The sequence below is a fragment of the Globicephala melas genome, chromosome 3 (assembly GCF_963455315.2).
Source record: "Globicephala melas chromosome 3, mGloMel1.2, whole genome shotgun sequence".
Lineage (NCBI taxonomy): Eukaryota > Metazoa > Chordata > Mammalia > Artiodactyla > Delphinidae > Globicephala > Globicephala melas.
Window position 1 is genome coordinate 157,121,217 of NC_083316.1, and position 19,953 is coordinate 157,141,169.

The 19,953-nt window shown below is 43.2% G+C and overlaps 4 non-coding genes and 1 pseudogene across 4 annotated transcripts; 3 read left to right on the forward strand and 2 right to left on the reverse strand.

The window, feature by feature from the left end:
* The first annotated feature begins 1,774 nt into the window (after positions 1-1,774).
* On the forward strand, positions 1,775-1,847 carry TRNAT-UGU (transfer RNA threonine (anticodon UGU)). Its single transcript has one exon. It is a non-coding gene; the product is annotated as a tRNA-Thr (tRNA).
* A 2,486-nt stretch (positions 1,848-4,333) lies between these two features.
* TRNAP-UGG (transfer RNA proline (anticodon UGG)) lies at positions 4,334-4,405 on the forward strand. Its single transcript has one exon. It is a non-coding gene; the product is annotated as a tRNA-Pro (tRNA).
* Positions 4,406-4,702: 297 nt separating this feature from the next.
* TRNAV-AAC (transfer RNA valine (anticodon AAC)) lies at positions 4,703-4,775 on the forward strand. Its single transcript has one exon. It is a non-coding gene; the product is annotated as a tRNA-Val (tRNA).
* Positions 4,776-5,107: 332 nt separating this feature from the next.
* TRNAL-AAG (transfer RNA leucine (anticodon AAG)) lies at positions 5,108-5,189 on the reverse strand. Its single transcript has one exon. It is a non-coding gene; the product is annotated as a tRNA-Leu (tRNA).
* A 2,044-nt stretch (positions 5,190-7,233) lies between these two features.
* On the reverse strand, positions 7,234-7,834 carry LOC115865558 (EP300-interacting inhibitor of differentiation 1-like; annotated as a pseudogene).
* Between the last annotated feature and the right edge of the window lie 12,119 nt (positions 7,835-19,953).

Here is a 19,953-nt window from a genome sequence, read left to right on the forward strand (position 1 = left end):
CCATCAAACAGTCTGATCTGCAAGCATCTTGGAGTTTCCATGCTCTCTGTCCCTGAGATACTTCAAGCACACTTTGCATACAAGGGACGGTAAGAGAGATGTTCTTGTCGGGGCAGGCATGACGCTTTTCTAGAGGCAATCTAGAGATATAGCACTAGGCAGTCAAAATCCAGTGTCCTGTGGGCTGGGGACAGGACCATTGAAGAGTCCAGCCTATAGCAGCATCCCAGAGGGTGAACCCTGTGTGGTGTTCATACATGGAGAGTGGCACGAGAACACTGTAGCCAATCAGTGTATTTGAATACCACTGATTTCCACAAGGAAAATCCATTTCTAACATTCACTTATTAATTAAATTGCCTAATGCTATCATCAAGCCTTAATGTTATCCAGGCTTGTATGGCTTTTGGATTGAGTAGCACAATTACCCTTTATATCATCTAACAACTGTGCTGAAGTATTGCAACACATTACAGGTCACGGAAGGTAGGGTGACTAGGTTCAGGTCTGGGCACTGCAGAGGTGGCTGTGTTTATATTTTCAGCTTTTGTGTTTGTGAATGTGATTGTGTGTATCAGAGTTTGCAGAATAACAATGTAGATATATACATATTCGAAGAGATGTAACAACAGTTACATAACAATTACACGTGGACAGTACGACAGATGTTCTCTCTTGGTCACTAGGGTGGTGCAGTGACTTAGGATGTCACAAGGCTGGTTTGAGAGTATGCCTGTGTGTGTGCATTTTCCTCTCCCATCCTTTGACCATCATAAGATCTCTGAGATGTCTGGGCCTCTGAGAGCAATGACTGGCCTAACTTGGGTTCCTTCTGACTCCATCCATTCATTGGTCCTAGATCCTTGTGAGCTGCTGAGACGTGAAAACCCACATCCTTGAAACCAGACCCTCACACCACTCCTCAGCATCCAGACAAGAGGGCACCTAGGGGCCTTCCTCTGGCCTGGCCACCCAGTGACCTAAGTCATCTGGCCTTGCAGGGACCAAAGGGTGGGCTGGGCCATCAGACCAAGTTCCACCAACTACAGCCACAGTTTCTGACCATTTCTGGGCTAGGGCTCCTGTCCCTCACCTGGGCTCTCAATCACTTCCCTTTGTCCCGTGGGCGCTTTGGGGGGCCCCGATGGAACCAGCTCCCCCAAAATTCAAGACGGGCCCCTAAGGATTTCCTTTTCCTAATTTGCCTTAAGTTGCGGTAGGGGCTAGGGACCTCCTGTCCCGTTCTAGTCCTTCACACATCGACCTTTTGATTTTCCCACCTTTCTCTACCAATCTTTCCCTCCTGATCACCCACCCAGACCAGACCTGGATTCCTCTCAGGACAGGCATACTGACACCCTTTCTCTAGCCCTCCTCTCAGAGCCCCGACCTCGGACCCCTACTGTCATAGGACCTCTATCCTCAACAAGTTTTCGCCCCAGACCCCAAAGCCGGGCGGAAGACCCCAGGCCCTCCTCGTATTCAGCCCATTGGTGGCCCCGCCCCCTCCCGCAGCGCGCCCCGCCCTCACCAGATCTCTCACAGCTTCCGCTCCCCAGCGGGCGCAACTCTCCTCCTCTGTCCTCTGGGCTCTCTCCCAGGATTTGCAGCTCGACCCGCGACACTGACACTGACGCCGCAGCTGAGGGGGCGGCAGCCGGACGGGGCGCTCACTGGCCGAGGGACGTGAGCCCCGCCTGCATGTTGGTGTCTGCGGCTGCGCGGTGACCAAAGCGGTGTCAAGTACTCGTGCGCAGAAAAGCGACTCGCAGTTGGCTCCATAGCTCAGGGGTTAGAGCACTGGTCTTGTAAACCAGGGGTCGCGAGTTCAAATCTCGCTGGGGCCTACTTCGATATTTTTCCATCCCTCTCTTCTGAGGAGCTGAAAATGCACACCCCAACACGAATTTCCGCCATTATGTGTTTTTGCCTCTCAAGTGCCCCTTAAATGCTTGCCACCCTTCGGTCCCTCCCTCCCGTCGACTCTCGCGAAGATCCAGACCCACTGCGTCCTTGGCTTTGAGATCACAGGTTCTGCTGGCCCCGCGCGCCTTCTCCCCCGCGACCCCTCTCTCGCTTCCTTATGCGCGCCCTCTCCGCGAGTTCACGGCGGGTCTTTCCGTTCCCCTCCTGTCGCTCCACTCGGCCAGGGGCTTGCCCTGGTCTCTAATGCTTTCTGCGTTGCTTGGGGGATCACCTGTGAAAGCCCTCCCGCCCCCGCCCCCTGGGAATCTACTATTTTAGTCGAGAGTGGAGCGATGTTTAAGACCCCGCGTAGCTTGCCATTGGTCCCCGCAGGGGCTTCTTTAATGAGGTGGCCTTCCGGTAGGGCAGTCACATAGGGGTTGAAGAATCCCGGGAGTCCGGGACGCGCAAGTGCCTCAGCGTGCCCGTGTGGGGCGAGTCCCTTCGGGTCTTGATGGAAAGCCTGCCTTGTTGGATGGGAGCTGGTTTGTGTGAGGGAGGGAAGTGTGTGCCTCCTCTGCCACCCCCCCGACCCACCTCATTCACCCCTCCTGGGCGTCTACCCAGGTTCCTGCGAGCGGTTTTCTCTCTTTGGTGAGGAGACCCGAGTTCTGTTATCGAACGCTGATCCAAGCTAGACCTCACGTGGGATGGCGACTCGCTCAGGGCTTTTCTGAGGGTCCTCATCCGCTGGAGAGAGGGCTCCAGCGGTCTCGGATGATGCGGCGGGGCCTAGTCAGGGCTCTGCTTCTGCCAAGGCCCCCCGGATGGGTCATGCCCGCGAAGGCCACGGCGGGCGGGCGGGCGCCCGAGACCTCCAGCGGGCCTGGTTCTGCCCATTGGGCAGGGGCCCCATGTTCACTGAGGATTTAGGGTCATTTTGTACACTTGACTTCCGTTAACAGAATAAATAAGTCAGAAGGTCAGCATGTATTACTGTTTTTTGTTTGTTAAAAGGAAAATAAATAGTTTTAAAAAAAGACTGGAAGCGAATGTGACAAAGTTACACTTTTTAGGCCCAGGTGTCACGAGTGTGGACATTTGTTTGCACTTCTCTTTATATAATTCCACAGAGAAGAGAAGCGAATGCTTGCAACACGGAGGCGGTAGTGACTGGGAGGCCAAGGACGCACAGCCGCCGGAAGCAGAGGAGAGCCCACCTAACGCTGAGTGCGCACGGGAGGAGGGGAAGACCACAGCAGGTGGGGATGGAGTGGGTTAGCCTCGTGGTCTCCAAGGAAGAGGCCGAGAGGAGGAGCGGCAGCGAGTAGAGAGGTCAGGTCAGAGGGCTGAGCAAGATCTCGGAGAGTGGCAATGGAAAAAATAGCACTTTTCCCCCCTCGGAGTAGTTTAACCACCATTTGTCTCTCTCTTTTGTAACAGCCATCCGTGTAGGGAATTTCTCTACTGGTGGCACAAAAATAAACTTTTGGGTCCACTCTGAGCGGATTTTCGTGAACTTTGAAAGCAGGGATCCCGAATCACTGCTTTGTACTACTAAATAACCCAGTGGAACTGGAGGAGGAAAGCGCCCGCACAGCCCGGGGCCTCCGGTTCAGTGGGCGCGCGACTGTTCTGGGGCGATCCCGGGAGAACGCAGCTAGGGCGGGTAGCCAAGACACGCGGCCTGGGCGCCGCGTGTGTGTGTGTGTGAGCGCGCGCACCGATGCTAGCCTCGGGGGGGCTGCGCACCAACTACCTTGGTCGGTCACCCTTTGAGGGAGCGGGGTTCCTGGCCATCTCATTTATGCTTCTCATTTCTCACTTCCCTACACTTTCTGAATATTTTGCAAATAAGTATATGTTGTTTTTAACATTTTCATAAAACGATAAAGAAAAGGCCCCCTCCCGCCGCCCCCTCCCGCCCATACCAGGCGCTTCACAGGAAGGAACTACCCAGGTTTCATTTCGTCTGTCGCGGCTCGGGACCTAGTCCATCCCGCGTCCCCTACAAGCCCGGCTCCCGGTTCTCTCCAGGAGCCCCCCGGCTCTCCCGGCTTCTGTACCCTGCCCTTGGGCCTCCAGACTTGCGCCTTATTTGGGATCCCCTGGGAGAGGAGGAGTCCCCAAAGTGGAAGGATGCCCCTGCCTGCTGCCCGAGTAGCCTTAGCAATGAGGCGCTCATTTGGATTCCAGGAGATCTCAGAGGGGCCAAGGGATACCGAGCTTTTATGCTGAGCGAACTATCTACTGCTGAGAGTTAACAGTTGACGCGAAGACGGTCGAACAGGGATAGGTTGGGCGTGAGAGACTCGGAGATCCAGAGAACGCTTTCATTATACCAGAAAAAAATGTTTACTTTCTCAGCGATGAAACGACTCCACCTAGAAGCATATCAAGGATTGAATCAGAAACTACTTCACCGGGTGGCTCGTTGGTCTAGGGGTATGATTCTCGCTTTGGGTGCGAGAGGTCCCGGGTTCAAATCCCGGACGAGCCCCATTTTTTCCTTTTTTCATTTACCTTCTGATAATTTCTTGTTATGTGGACAGGTTTCGTCCTGGACGGGCAGTGGGCATCACCAAGAGTTCCGGGATGGGAAAGAAGTGCAGGTAGAAGAGTGGGTGAGCAGCTTGACGGTGAGAGATTGGGTGCAGAGCCTTCTGTGGGCGTTTCCAACGATCTGGATCGTGGGACCATTGTTTCATCACCATAGCACTATGTATGCACTGTACTCACAAGAAGTTTTCCTAACTACAGATTTTCAGTAGTATTACGAAGAGCATTTACTGGGCCTGTTTCCGTAGTGTAGTGGTTATCACGTTCGCCTAACACGCGAAAGGTCCCCGGTTCGAAACCGGGCGGAAACAGCGTTAACCCTCGGCTGGCTTTCCCTTTTTGCTTCTTGAAATTTATTACTTTGGAGTAAGTTTGGTCCCAGTTCAGGATATCCCATCATCACCTCTTCCAGTTTTCCAGGGAGGGGAGAACCAGCATCTACGGCGCTGGGTTCCCCGACTCATCCTCGGGCCCACCCAATTTGCGGTCTGGGACTTCGGCGCGCCCTGAGCTGAGATATATCTCAGCAGGCTGGTGAACACAGTCCCATGCTCCGAGTGAAGGCGGGGCCCGCGGTTGAGCGTCCAATTTGCATAATCCTTTTTGTGATGAATGGGGGGCGAAGAAAAAGGGATAAACAAGCTGGCAGCGGTGGGATTCGAACCCACGCCCCCGAAGAGACTGGAGCCTTAATCCAGCGCCTTAGACCGCTCGGCCACGCTACCCTGCCTTTGGCCACGGCTTGGGTGTTATTTTTCAATTTAGATAACACCCGCAGGGTCCTGTGGGAAATCAATTGTTGGGGTGGGTCTACAGGTCAGCAGAACCACACTCCAACTAGCAGAATTAGATTGCCCAGAGCCACCGGCGTGGAATCTGCGCTCTGCGAGCTCTCTGACAAAGAAGGATTCGCGAAGCACAGACGCACACAATGTTTTTGGGAAGGAAACTCAAGAAATCACTCCTGCAGTTCACTTTGGGGGAGTGGGCGTGGACGCAGGGGAAGCCTTCTACACTATCACTTGTTTTGTTTTGTTTTACCCGTGAGCTTGTGTTGCTTTTACGAATTAAAAAAAGGAAGGGGAAACACTGCACTACTTCCTCCCAATTCTTTTTTGTTTAACCCATAACATTTTTTGGCAAATAACACCGACACATTCAGAAGTGGTTCATTAGTGACCGCCTTGGCGGTCTCAGAAGCCTCCATCCATGCAGTTCTGTTGCCTGATGCTTCCATCCTTGAAACAAATGTTCCAGCTGGAGGTATGGAGGTATGGGGTCTTGACAAAACACGCTTGACTGCACACTGTACGGAGACACACCCCCCCGCCCCTCATTATAAAAACCCACTTCTTAAAAAATAGCAAATCCAAGAAAAAAAGTATATAGAAAAAAATTAATCTACAAGCCCCAAACTCAGAGACAACCATCACTATTTGGTGAACTAATCTCCAGTTTGGTTTTCTGTTGATTTTTACCTGCATCAGTGCATGATTTTGCTTCAGATACACACTTGAATTGTGCTTTAAAAAGAAAAAAATTACCTCGAATGCCAGTGCATAACCAATAACAAGCTTAACTAGAGAAGGAAACTTCAGATACTGAGGGGGATTTCTGGGCAGGTTTAAAACCTTTAAGGGTTGACGGACATGAGTGTTCATAAAGTCTCTTTTAGATGTTAGGGCTTTCTTTTTACTCGACAATTTTCACTTAACAGTTCTTACATTATGACGTTGAAACAGTCTTTTACCTGTAAAGTTAAATGAAAAACAGAGAGCAAGTAAAACAGACACTTTCTCTAGAATATAAGGATGTTAGAAATAGTTTGTTTTCTTGTATTTTCACATACATTTTAATGTCTCAAATTTGAAACTTTATTAAGGACGTCTTAAATTTTACTTTTAAAAATAGTCAAGGCAAGGTATTTTCTTGAATTATAGATCACAGTAGCTATCTAAATGATTAAGATACAGTAGTACAAGCAAAATTTCAGATGATCTTGGAAACACATTTTAAGACGTAGCACACACAATACATATTTCTTTGGGGACTTGATTATCCTTTAGGGATACTGAAGAATACTCAATTTATCTTACACTAAAAATTTAGCCTTTGATAGCCACAGCTTGGATAGATCACAAAGTGGAACCTTCAAAGTTTTCTCCATATACTTTCAGACAAGGGAATTCCCTGGCAGTCCAGGGATTAGGACTCGGTGATATTACTGCTGAGGGTGCGGGTTCAATCCCTGGTCGGAGAACTAAGATCCCGCAAGCCTCGCGGTGTGGCAAATAAATAAATAAATAAATAATTAAAATGCTTTCAGTCCAAATAACTCAAAGAGATCGTGTCTTTAATTGGACAAATTAGTTACTCTTTGTCATGCAACTAATACAGTGGGCTCTTGTGCTGGTAGTCTGTCTTGGTCATGACTTATTCTTGCAAAACCATCCCTTACATATGAAAGATATTTTCCCCAATGCAAGGAAAATAATCTGGATCAATAACAAAGTCAAAGCCATAGGTGTTTTAGGACATTCTTGAAAACAGGATTCAACAGTACTAACAGCCTTTTTCTTTACCAATTATCTTCCTTTTTCATAACTGTGCTGTCCCTGCCCTATTCTACTCTGCAAAAATTAATTAATTAATTAACTAAATTAAATTAAATAAGAAAAAAAATTTTTTTTAGATCAAGTTTTCCATTGGCACAGACCTATTTGGAAAGAACCCGAGAGACAGTGGAACGCTGGGTCTCTCCCAAATCACTTAACTACTCTGTATCATATCAATAATCTAATCACAGCCGAGTTCTTCGGTCAAACGATTGCCAACCATAAGTGAAAAAAGCTTTTCCATAAAAGCTAACAGATCAAAAGAGGTGTTTTCATAACGCATTTGAAACCCGCCATCCAGAGCTGCTTCTCTTACTCTGGAGGTTCTCAGAAGCACGTTGTCTCCTCCAAGGGCTGCTGAAACTGCAGCCTGCACCACTCAGCGGCTCCTCTGCCGGATAGTCGCAGTCGTCCTCCCAGTCATCAAATTCCTAGTCTTTCTCGTCGTACCCCCTCCCCCCACCCCCCAACTTCTCCAAGCCATGGCTGACGATCTGGCCTGGCTACTCCCCAGAGCTGGGCCGGGTAGCAAGGCCTCTGTCCCCCTGGGGCTCCGCCGTTGGCTGGGCCGCCTCCTCCTCCATTGGGCCGTCCTGGTCGAGCTGTGGCAGGGCTCCGGTGCGGGGGTTCGAGGATGGCTCCTGGCTCCCGCTGCCTACCTGCATCTGTAGAAGGTCACTCTTGCCAGGCATCAGGTCCATCTGCACGTCATTGCTCTCTTCATAGAGCTGGGATGGCTCATTCATTCCCAACATTGTGCAAGCGGCTCAACCTCCCAAAAGGCGTTTTTAGCAAGATCGGAGCTACGCCTTGAATCACATTTTTTAAACTTAGATTTTTATGTTATTAAATTTTCCAAAACCTCATTTGAATGGTTGGCTCAAATTCTAGAAGACAAAAATATCCTGATTTCTGTCCCGAGGGCTCTGAGTTTGGATGGGAGATTCGAAGAGAAGAGGGTAACCAATACTCTGGGATTACTGCTGCATTCGGTGGCTTTATTCCTGGTGCTTATGTTAAATCTTAATGTAAAGATTGTGGTGTGATTTTTATAACTTTGTATAGCTGTCTGCTTTTCAACCAATGTGTGTGTCTCTCAGGCCTCATGGGCCTGAAGAGATTGGCCTTAGCTGAGTATTTCGTGTTTTAATAATAATAACACGACCTTCCACTCAGTCATTTTATTAACAGGCCCTTCCACTGCTTCACAGTGAGGTCCTCAGTGTGGATTAGAAAATGTGTCTGTAAAACCACATGGAATCATGAACTGACCACAGCCCCTGACATTAGCAGGGCTCTTACTATCTACACATTAGAGCATTAACTTCTTAGAATGTTAATTTGGAACCTGGGCTCAAAGAAAGAGAGAAAGAAAGGAAGGAAGGAAGAAAGTATTTTGAAATAATTATAGATTCACATAAAGTTGCAAAGAAATGTACAGGGAGGTCTCATGTACCTTTCACCTGCTCTCTCCAATGATGACATCTTGTATAAGTATAGTGCAGTAACGAAACTGGAAATTGATATTGGTACAACCCATAGAGTTTTCAGATTTCTCCATATCTCTATATAGCAATTTTTTCCCCAGCACATTCATTTTCTCATTCTTTATTTACACTGGAATCAACTCACTATTTAAACATATAATTTGCATTAATTTTAAATGTACATCATTTTTTTTCAATAACAGAAGTAAAACTTTAATTCACTAATTTGTGGAAACTAAACAATACAATCTTAAACAACCGGTGGATCAATGAAGAAATCACAAGGGAAACTGCAGAACACTTAGAGACAAATAAAAATGAAAGCACAGCACACCAAAACTGCATGTTTTTTCAATGTCATGATTGAACATTGTCTATTAGGCTACCCAAGATTTAAATTTACCTAGTTCTCAAGGGGCATGATTCTTTGTTTGACTCACTACTTCTTATTTTTAAATTTTTTTTTAAGGGGACAGTGAAGGATCTAAGAGATAGCACCGGGCCACAGTTGACCCCCAGTGACAGATAACAGCTACACTGCTGCCCCTTCCTGCCCCAAGACCTGATATATAGCAATTTTATCACATGTGTAGCTTCACGTAAGTGTCACAATCAAGATACAGAACTGTTCCATCACCACAAGACTCCCTTGGGCTACTTTTTTATAGCCACATACAACCCCTCTAATTTCTCCTGTCTCCCATCCCTAACCCCTGGCAACCACTAATCTATTCTCTGTCTCTAATTCTGTCGCTTCAAGAATAAATGGAGTAAGACAATATGTAGCCTCTAGAGATTGGCTTTTTTACTCTGCATAATTGCCTTGGGATCCATTCCAGTTATATCAATAGTATTTCTTTCTTTTTTAATTGCTGAGTAATATTCCATGGTATAAATGTACCACAGATTGTTTAACCATTCACCTGTTTACTTTTACGCCCAGTCTGTTGAATGTTTTTATCATAAAAGTGTACTAAATTTTGTCAAATACTGTTTCTGCAGCAATTGAGATGATCATGTGATTTTCCCTCCCTTAATTCTGTTAATGTGGACAACTTTTTAAAATATTAAGTTTTGATGCGTTCTTTATTTAGTCCAGCTACGAGTCCTTTGTCAAATATGTGGTTTGCAAATATCTTCTCCCCAGCTAATCTTTTTGTCATTGTTGTTGCTATCCTTTTTGCTGCTTGCCTTTTTTTTTTGAGGTAACATTGGTTTATGGCATTATATGTTTCATGTGCACCATTGTACTTCTACTTCTGTATACACGACATTGACAAAGGGGCAAAAACAATTCAATTTCTCGGAGAAAGGACAGCCTTTTCAACAGATGTTGCTGGAGCATCCGTAGGCAAAAGGATGTATGTTCTGCTCTCCCTGGAATTTCCTCCACTCAAGTCTCACTGGCCTCCCTTCCGTTCCTCCAACAGAGCAGGCGGATGCAAGGCTTGCTCTTACCTCCTCATATAATACTCTCGCCAGGTATATTCTACCTTGTTCCCTTACCTGCTCCTCACCTTCTTAGCCAGGCCTTCCTCCACATCTATTTCGAGTTGAAATCCTTTTTTCCTTCTCATTCCTAACCTGCCTTATGTTTTTCATTGCGCTAAACACCATTGGGCATGCTACATTTAATTCACATGAATTTTGTTATACTCCTGATTTCTCGACTAAAACCTATATTCACTGATGCCACTTTTGCACATGGTGGGATCTCAGGCTCTTAGGACAGTGCCTGGCATATATTTTGTTCCCAGCACATATCTGTTGAATGAGTAATTGTATTATGCAAAGCAATTCAAGAAATTATTCTGGCATCTCACGTGCTCATTTCTTGCACGGTAACTATGGGTGTTTAGTTAGCGAGTTCATTTTTCTTCCTAGAAATGACACCATAAAACAAGTCACCTTTTGGGGAAAAAACGACTCAACATCCCCTCTCCTCCCTGCCTCTTTACCTGCATCTCTCTCCACTCATCCTCTGTCTTCCTGCTTTAGAAAACTCTTCAACCCATCACTGTGGCCCCCCAATCCAGACAGAGGGAAAGAGAAAAGAAAAAGGTCAATGAGACACTAAGTTAAGAAAAAGGGAGAAGTAGATCAAAGGAAGAGGACTGGAAGAAAGAGTGAGAAGAGGCATAACACTAGAAGATATATGCCCACCCCCTCATCCCCCCAAAAGAAAATAAAAACTAACAGAGGCAGAAAATAACAGGAAGAGAAAATGCTGATCGATAGAAATGCAAAATGACCAGCGATCAGTAATAGGAACTGCAAAAAGGAGAGAGGAGGGTAACAGGTAAAGACCCTCACCTAAAGGTGGGTTCCCTGGAAGAAAACAAACTCAGCAAATACCCTGTGAAGGAGATTTCAGCCTCAAAATCATTTCATCCTCCTTTCTTTGTTTGCACTTACTGGGTCAGAGGGGTCAGAGAGGAGCCCCCCAGCTCTGACCTTCCTCAGCTCCCACCAACCTCTCAGCCCAGCTGTGGGTGTCCACGTCACCCTCAGCCTCCCTGTGACTCTCTAGCTCAGACAGTGGGCCTCAGACAGGCAACAGCCTCCTCTCAGCAGAAGGGGTGTGGAGAAAGTGAACTTAGTCAAGGAGACGGTGGTGGGCAGATGGGGACAGAGCCAGGATCCGTGTATCTGAGCCCACTCCCTGATTCCCATCCACCTTCCACTGGCTGCCTCCCAGCCTGGGTTGCAGAACTGTCTCCCGCTGCCCATGCAGGTGCTTTAACACTGAAGCTGGGTGAGGAAGGTAAAGCTGTGAAGTCCCAGGGGAGCCCACAAACTCCAGCCCTGTAGCAGAAGCTCCCAAGTTTATAATTAAAGAAAAGCAAACAGGGAGCTTGGGGACAGGACCAGAAGAAGGGCCAGTGGGACAGTGTGGGGAAATCTGGTCATGGGAGGGGCACAGGGCATAGGAATGGGGTGCAGGTTTCTTGGTGCTCTACCCCCCACCACAGACACATTTCAATGGTTCCCCAGTGACCTCCCAGGCCCACATGGGGTCTTTACCTGTGACTGCCCCGATTGGCTCTCCCTGCACTGCGCCATCCACACCTGTCCTTTTCCTGTCCTGTGAAGTCAGCCTGCGTCTACTGGAGGCCTATGGTATGCAGAGCACTGGGTGAGATGTTGCACTTGAATCAAAAGTGGGAACTGAACACAATTCTGTCCCTCCTAGTGGGAGGGAAAGAAAAACACCCATCTTTGAGAGAGTCAGATGGTGGCATGGGAGCTGGGTGTCATCCCAAACCCTGTTAGATGTTTATTTAAGCTCAGTGTCCTTCATGTTTTTCTGTGGACAATCCTGTGGTCTAGTTATTATGCCTGTTGTCCCAGCGTAATCATGGATAGCACTCCCTTTCACTCTCAAGAGTGTCTCATGTTGAATGATAAATTTTATGGTTTCTCTATTTTGGGCTTTATGTCCTATAGAATTAATTAATTTTCTCACTGACCAATATGGTGGCATTTTACCTGCCAAATGGCTAAGTCACCAAACTTGTTTCTTCTTAATCCTTATATTTTCAGGTGTCTGTAGTATAAGCTCAGACAGTGGCTTGTTTGTTTGTTTGCGTTTTTTATAATGCAAGTACCTGACTTAAGTTTTGATTGCCACTTCTTTGAAGGCATCCACTTCAAAGAAGACTGTGTGGAATGAACACATTGCCAGCCATGTTGCCAGACAAAGAGCCAGAGCCTGGCTGCCTCTCCCCACTGAGGCTCCTTTGTTTTAGACATCCTGGTTGATTTCAATAATTGGCCATTTGGGCTGCTTGTTTTTTTTTTCTCTTCCTGTGATTTAAATTCATGGTCTTATGTTTAAATTAACTAATGAAGAGTGATCCCCTAAAGTCCTAGCCCCCCATCCTTGACCCCTGTAAAAGCAGGACCCCAGGCCCACTCTCTTTCTTTCTCTTTCTCTACTTGCTGCCTCACTGTGTGGTCCCAGGTGTGTTGTGTATGTAATAAACCTCTATTTTTTCAAAGTTTCCTGATGGCTACTGCTGAAGGGTATGTTGCAGTCATAATAGGAACCACAAGGGCTGGTCCAGCCACAGCATTGGTTATTGATAAGATGAGACCATCATAAAACAGTGTCTTTGTTACAGGTTTTTTTTATGTGCCCCTTTGTGTGCTCTTGCTTCCAGCTCCTTCAGCTGGAGGCAAGGAACACATTGAGGGGAATGCTTAGAGGGAGAGGCAGGAAGACCAGAGAACAGAGAGTGGAATTGGGTTCTAGCAAATTGGTTTTCAGCACATTGGCTGCTGAGGACATGACAGAGCATTTACCACTCTTCTCCCTTTTCAGCCTATTCCTCTTATCCTCTTTATACATCTGATCGTTTTCAATGTCCACACTTTTGCTCAAACCATACTTCCCCATTGGAGATTACAGTCAGCCCTCTGTATCTCTGGGTTCTGGATCTGCAGTGTCAACCAACCATAGATTGAAAGTACTCAGGGAAAAAAAAAAAAAACTCCAGAAAGTTCCAACAAGCAAAACTTGAATTTGCCATGCACTGGCAACTATTCACATACCATCTACATTGTATTAGGTTAAGTAATATTATGATGATGATTTACAGTATATGGGAGGATGAGCACAGGTTATATGCAATTTAACCATTTATAAAAACGACTTGAGCCTGCAGAGGTTTTGGTATCCACTGGGGAGAGGGGATCCTGGAGTAAATCCCCCATGTATACCTGGGGACGACTGTACTATGTCTGTTTCCTCTAGTCTTCCTCGGTCATTACTAATTCTCCAAAATCAAGCTTGAGCACATCTTCTTTCAAACTACCCCAAAATTCAATCCACCATGATTTCAACCTCCCACGAATCACTGCAAGCCTACTGTCTACATCCTGGGAAACATATACTGTATTGCCATGTGACATCTCCTATATTACCATTCATTATACTGAACAGGCTCCAGTTATCTTGGACAAACAAGGAAACGCCTTTATTTTTGTACAACCACTGCTTTTAAATAGGACATCTCAATTCTTTCATCCCCATTTTTTCATGATATCTCATGCATATTCAAGAGTTGGGTGGTTAGACTAAAGCTCATTTAAGTATTCTAAATCCAGTCCGTTAAAAATCAGACTTGAATCTCATATTCAAGTTCAGTGTTTTTCTCCTTGATCCATCCTAAATCAAGATAGCTTGAGGCTTGAAGACCCACAGTAGGGAAGCGAGAAAAGTCTATTAATAACAATTATTCCTTATCTTTAAAGATTCTAAAGGCTATAGACGTAGTCTTTTCTCAAATAATTTTTTTTCTCAAATAAACTACAAGGAAGTCTGAACTGATACCTTCTTTTTTATTTTGAAAACTACCTCGAATAAATAGAAGTATTCTGTTTTACTTTAATGCGTAAGTGTAATTTTCTAAAATAATTTTTCAAGTGTCTGAGGGTATTCAAATGACTCCCCCAAACTTTAAACACTATAAAGACAGCAGTAATTGTGACATAAATGTCCATGAGATGTCAATATCAATATTTCTCTGTTAGAAATTCTTTTAAAATGTTCATTCTATTATTTTTTAAATTTCCTTATCTTTTAGAGAAACACACTAATGTATTTACATGTAACGAAGTTATATGATTCCTGAATTTTTGTTTCCAAATAATCCACAGATGAGGGAGGCAGGGAGAGGTGGGTGGGAGAGCAGATGAAACAATATTGGCCATTAGTTGATAATTGTCAAAGCTAGGTGATAGGTACATGGACATTTATTAAACCATTCTCTCTAACTTCATACATGTCCAAATTTTTTTCATAATAACAAAAATTGAAAGCTCACTAAAGGTGGTCTGATCAAGTTATAATATAGCCACACGATGGAGTACTATACAACTGTAAAAAACAACACAAAGTATTTCTATCTGCTATGCTGAAGTGATCTTCAAGATATAATGTTGAGTGCAAAACAGTGTACATTGCATGCTATCTCTTGTGTAAGAAAGGAGGATAATTATATATATGTATATATATACATTTGTTTATATTTTCAAAATTGAAAAATGAATGGATAACCAAAAACTAATAAAAATGTGTTTCATATAGGAAGAAGGAAGAAATTTTGGAGAAGATAGGGATAGAAACTAGGCATCTTTGAATGTACTTTTGTTTATAGTTTGGGTTTTGGCAAATGTTTCACACAATTAAAAATAAAAATTAAATAAAGAAGAAAAAATTTCTAGCTATAGTGGAGTAATTTGTATTAGAGCAACTTTCACAATGAGAACAATTATAGAAGTTGGATAAAATACAAGAAAGCAAAATTTTTTGAAGGCATCATAACAATAGCAAAGCAACCATGACTTGAGAGGCTGAGGTCCCAGATAGAAGGGAAGTATTTTGAGATGAGTTGGATGTTCTGTGGTGCTTTTTCTTTCAAGGAATTTGTTGATTTAAGCAGCAAAGGGTCTAATGGCTGGAAAGCTGAGCAGAGCTTTCAGTAATCTCATAGATCTGGGAGACAAAAATTGGAGTTCAAAGCCCTCAAAAACATCCCAGGTTTCCAGCTAAGACCACAGAAGGACTATACCCTAGGAATAATAATTAATCAGAAATAGACAAATTCTCATAAATACTGACCCAGCTTCCTTCAGGTCAGTCATAGGCTAGATTAAAATCTGCTGACAATTTAGCTGCATGACAGAAGGAAAAGATTATCATCCAGAGCTTCAGACTATCTCTTAATATGTAATTCACAATGTTTTCCATTCAAGAAAAATATGAGGTATTCCAGGGCAAGGATAAAATGACCAAAAATCAAGAGAGAAGAAAAAGAAACAAACTCAAAGGAGATCCATATATTGACATTACCTTTTAGAGACTTTAAAATAACTATTATTATTATATTCAAGAGAAAAGAAAAGAAGATGGATAATTTCACCAGACAGGTGTAATCTATGAAAACATTCAAATAAAACTCTAGAATGAAAAAAAATCAAAAACTAAACTAAGAACTTAATAAATGGATTTAGGAGCAGTTTAGACACAAGTGAGGAGAGCAGGAGGTCAATAGAAAAATCAAGGCTGAAACACAGAAAAAGAACATAAAATATGGGAAGGAGCATGAGAAACATATGGACTCAGTGAGGTCTAATTTAAATGTAACTGGAGTCTCAAAAGCAGAGGGGAAAAAGAGAATAGGGCAGAAACAATATTTGAAAAAAATAGTGGTAAAGATATTTCCAAAAGTGATGGAAAACCTCAAGTCATAGAAGCTCTATTAGTCAAAAGCAAGGTGAATAAAAAGAAATACATAGTGTAAACTGTGGATAATCAAAACAAAAAGAAAAAATTTAACAGCATCCATTAAAAAAGACAGATTACATTAAGAAGTGCAGTAAGAAGACTAAGAGTTGCCTTTTACAAAAAATAATGGGTAAAGTGTTCTGAGGTCCTCATATTAAGCAGGAAGTAGCAAAAATATTTATTTGGATTAGACACTAGTAATCAAGTATGCCAGAAGTTATTAGAGAAAAAGAAAAGAATGAAAAATATTACCTAATAAATAATAATAATAACAATAATAATAAGGCAGGGAGAAATTAGTACAAGTGGAACAAGTGAAAAACCAAATAGTAAGATTATGAGTTTAAACTGAAATATATCAGATATTGTTAGGGGCTGAATTGTATCCCCCCTATATTCATACACTGAAGCTCTAACCCCCAAGTACCTCAGAATGTGACTATATTTGGAGATAGAGCCTAATAAATGTGATTAAGTTAAAATGATGCTATTAGGGCAAGTCCTAATCCAATCTGAGTGGTGTCCTTATCAAAAAGAGGAAATTTAGACACACAAAAGAGACATGAGGGGCAAAAACACACAGAGGAAAAAACGTAGTGAGAAGGCAGAGAATGAGGTATCACTTCACAACAGTCAGAATGGCCATGATCAGAAAATCTACAAACGATAAATGCTGGAGAGGGTGTAGAGAAAAGGGAACCCTCCTTCACTGTTGGTGGGAATGTAAATTGGTACAGTCACTATGGAGAACAGGATGGAGGTTCCTTAAAAATCTAAAAATAGAGCTACAGTATGAGCTACAATCCCACTCCAGGACATATATCTGGAAAAAAACATGGTTCGAAATGATACATGTACCCTAATGTTTATTGCAGCTCTGTTTACAATAACCAAGACATGGAAGCAACCAAAATGTCCATCAGCAGATGAGTATATAAAGAAGATGTGGTACCTATATACAATGGAATATTGCTCAGCCAAAAAAAGAATGAAATACTGCCATTTACAGCAACATGGATGGACCTGGAGATTATCATATCAAGTGAAGTAAGTCAGACAGAGAAAAATAAATATCATATGATATTGCTTGTATGTGGAATCTAAAAAAAATGAACTTATTTACAAAACAGAAACAGACTTAGAAAATGAACTTACGGTTATGGGGGGAAGGGTGGAGGGGTGGGATAGATCGGGAGTTTGTGATTGACATGTACACACAGTTGTATTTAAAATAGATAAACAATAAGGACTACTGTAAAAAAAATTTTTAAATAAAAAAATTTTTAAAATTAAATGTATGTAACAATGTGGCCTTATATAAAGGGAAACTTGAAAGAACTAAACGTGGAAATAGACAAATTCACAGCATAATGTGAGATTTTTGCACACATGTCTTAGTCACTTTAGAATACAGTAGCAAAAATACCAGTAAGGATATGGAAGATTTGAACAACTAGAGTAGCAACTTGACCTAGTGGACATAAGTAGAAAATTGTACCCAACTACCACAAAATACACATTCTCTTCAACTGCACACCCAACAGTTGCCAAAATTGATCACATGCTGTCCCATAAAGCAAGTCTTGACATATTTCAGAGCCTTGAAATCAGACAGATTTCAATATTCTTCTAGTATTACACTAGAAATTAATTGACAAATAGACAAAACTAGAAAACCCATTTATATGTATTATGAAAAATTAGTAAACAGAAAACTCAATAAAATAGAGCTGTGAGACAAGAAGGGGGAGCTCTCATGCCCTTCCATGATAGCAGAGCCCAACAGGAAGAAGAAAAACTTCTTTACTGACCAGGACTCAGCAGATGAAAAGCTGTGGATTCTGTTTGCTCTACCCCTCCCATTTTGTGACCACCTGGAGAGGTGGGATACGGAGGGTGGGAGGGAGACTCAAGAGGGAGGGGATATGGGGATATATGTATACATGTAGCTGATTCACTTTGTTATACAGCAGAAACTAACACAACATTGTAAAGCAATTATACTCCAATAAAGATGTTAAAACAAAAAAAGGTTCTCCTTCCCTTGTTGTTAGGGCACTTGCATATGGCTCCCCATGGTAGCAGACCTTGAATTGCAATTTTCTGCTGATCCTGAATAAATCCATATTTGCTGGAGAAACATCTGGAGTCTATTTGTTTCAGGTCAACAGTATATTCGTATATATGGAAATTAAGGGATAAGCTTCTAAGTAACCCACGAGTTAAATAAGAAATTACAATGGAAATTTTAAAATATTTTGAAAAGAGAGATAACCAAACTTGTCCAAACTTGTGGAATATAGGTAAAGCCATGCTTAGTGGGAAATTCATAACTTTAAATGGATATATTTAAAAATGAAAAAGGCAGAAAATCAACTGTCTAATTTCCATCTCAGGAAGTTACCAAAGAAACACTACATATATAAAAATCTCTGGAATACATTATATATATTTTAAAATAAAAAACTAAAAATTAGAAAATCAAGGTGTAGAACAGTGTTTATAGTGTTCTAACTTTTGTGTAAACATGGGGAACGAATTCATGTATGTACTGGTTTTTAAATGCACAAAATATCCCCAGAAAGATACATTCGATACTTGGGAGAGAATTTCACTCTACACCACCCCACTTTGTTTTTATTGGGGTATAGTTGTTTTACAATGTTGTATTAGTTTCTACTGTACAGCAAAGTGGAGTTCCCTGTGCTATACAGCAGGTTCTCATTAGTTATCTATTTTATACATATTAGTTAGTGTATATATGTCAATCCCAATCTCCCAGTTCATCCTACCCCCCATCCCCCTTTCCCCCCTTGCTGTCCATATGTTGTTCTCTATGTCTGTGTCTCTATTTCTGCCTTGCAAACTGGTTCACTTGTACCATTTTTCTAGATTCCGCATATATGCATTAATATACGATATTCATTTTTCTCTTTCTGATTTACTTCATTCTGTATGACAGTCTCTAGGTCCATCCACGTCCCTACAAATGACCCAATTTTGTTCCTTTTTATGGCTGAGTAATATTCCATTGTATATATGTACCACAACTTCTTTATCCATTTGTCTGTCGACAGGGTTGTTTCCATGAGCTGGCTAATGTAAATAGTGCTGCAATGAACATTGGGGTGCATGTGTCTTTTTGAGTTATGGTTTTCTCTGGGTATATGCCCCATAGTGGGATTGCTGGGTCATATGGTAGTTCTATTTTCACTTTTTTAAGGGACTTCCATACTGTTCTCCATAGTGGCTGTATCAATTTACATTCCCACCAACAGTGCAAGAGGGTTCCCTTTCTTCACACCCTCTCCAGCATTTATTGTTTGTAGATTTTTTTTTAACATCTTTATTGGGGTATAATTGCTTTACAGTGGTGTGTTAGTTTCTGCTGCATAGCAAAGTGAATCAGCTATACATATACATACATCCCCATATATCCTCTGTATTGCATCTCCCTCCCACCCTCCCTATCCCACCCCTCTACATGGTCACAAAGCACCCGAGTTGATCTCTCTGTGCTATGCAGCTGCTTCCCAGTAGCTATCTATTTTACATTTGGTAGTGTATATATGTCCATGCCACTCTCTAACTGCGTCTCAGCTTACCCTTCCCCCTCCTCGTGTCCTCAAGTCCATTCTCTACATCTGTATCTTTTTGGGTTTTTTTTTGCGGTACGCAGGCCTCTCACTGTTGTGGCCTCTCCCGTTGCGGAGCACAGGCTCCGGACGCGCAGGGTCAGCGGCCATGGTTCACGGGCCCAGCCGCTCCACAGCATGTGGGATCTTCCCGGACTGGGGCACGAACCCGTGTCCCCTGCATCGGCAGGCGGACTCTCAACCACTGCACCACCAGGGAAGCCCTGTCGACTTTTTGATGATGGCCATTTTGACTGATGTGAGGTGATACCTCATTGTAGTTTTGATTTGCATTTCTCTAATAATTAGCAATGTTGAGTGTCTTTTCATGTGCCTATTGGCCATCTGTATGTCTTCTTTGTATAAATGTCTATTTAGATCTTCTGCCCATTTTTTGGTTGGGTTGTTTGTCTGTTTGTTTGTTTTGATATTGAGCTCTATGAGCTGTTTGTATATTTGGG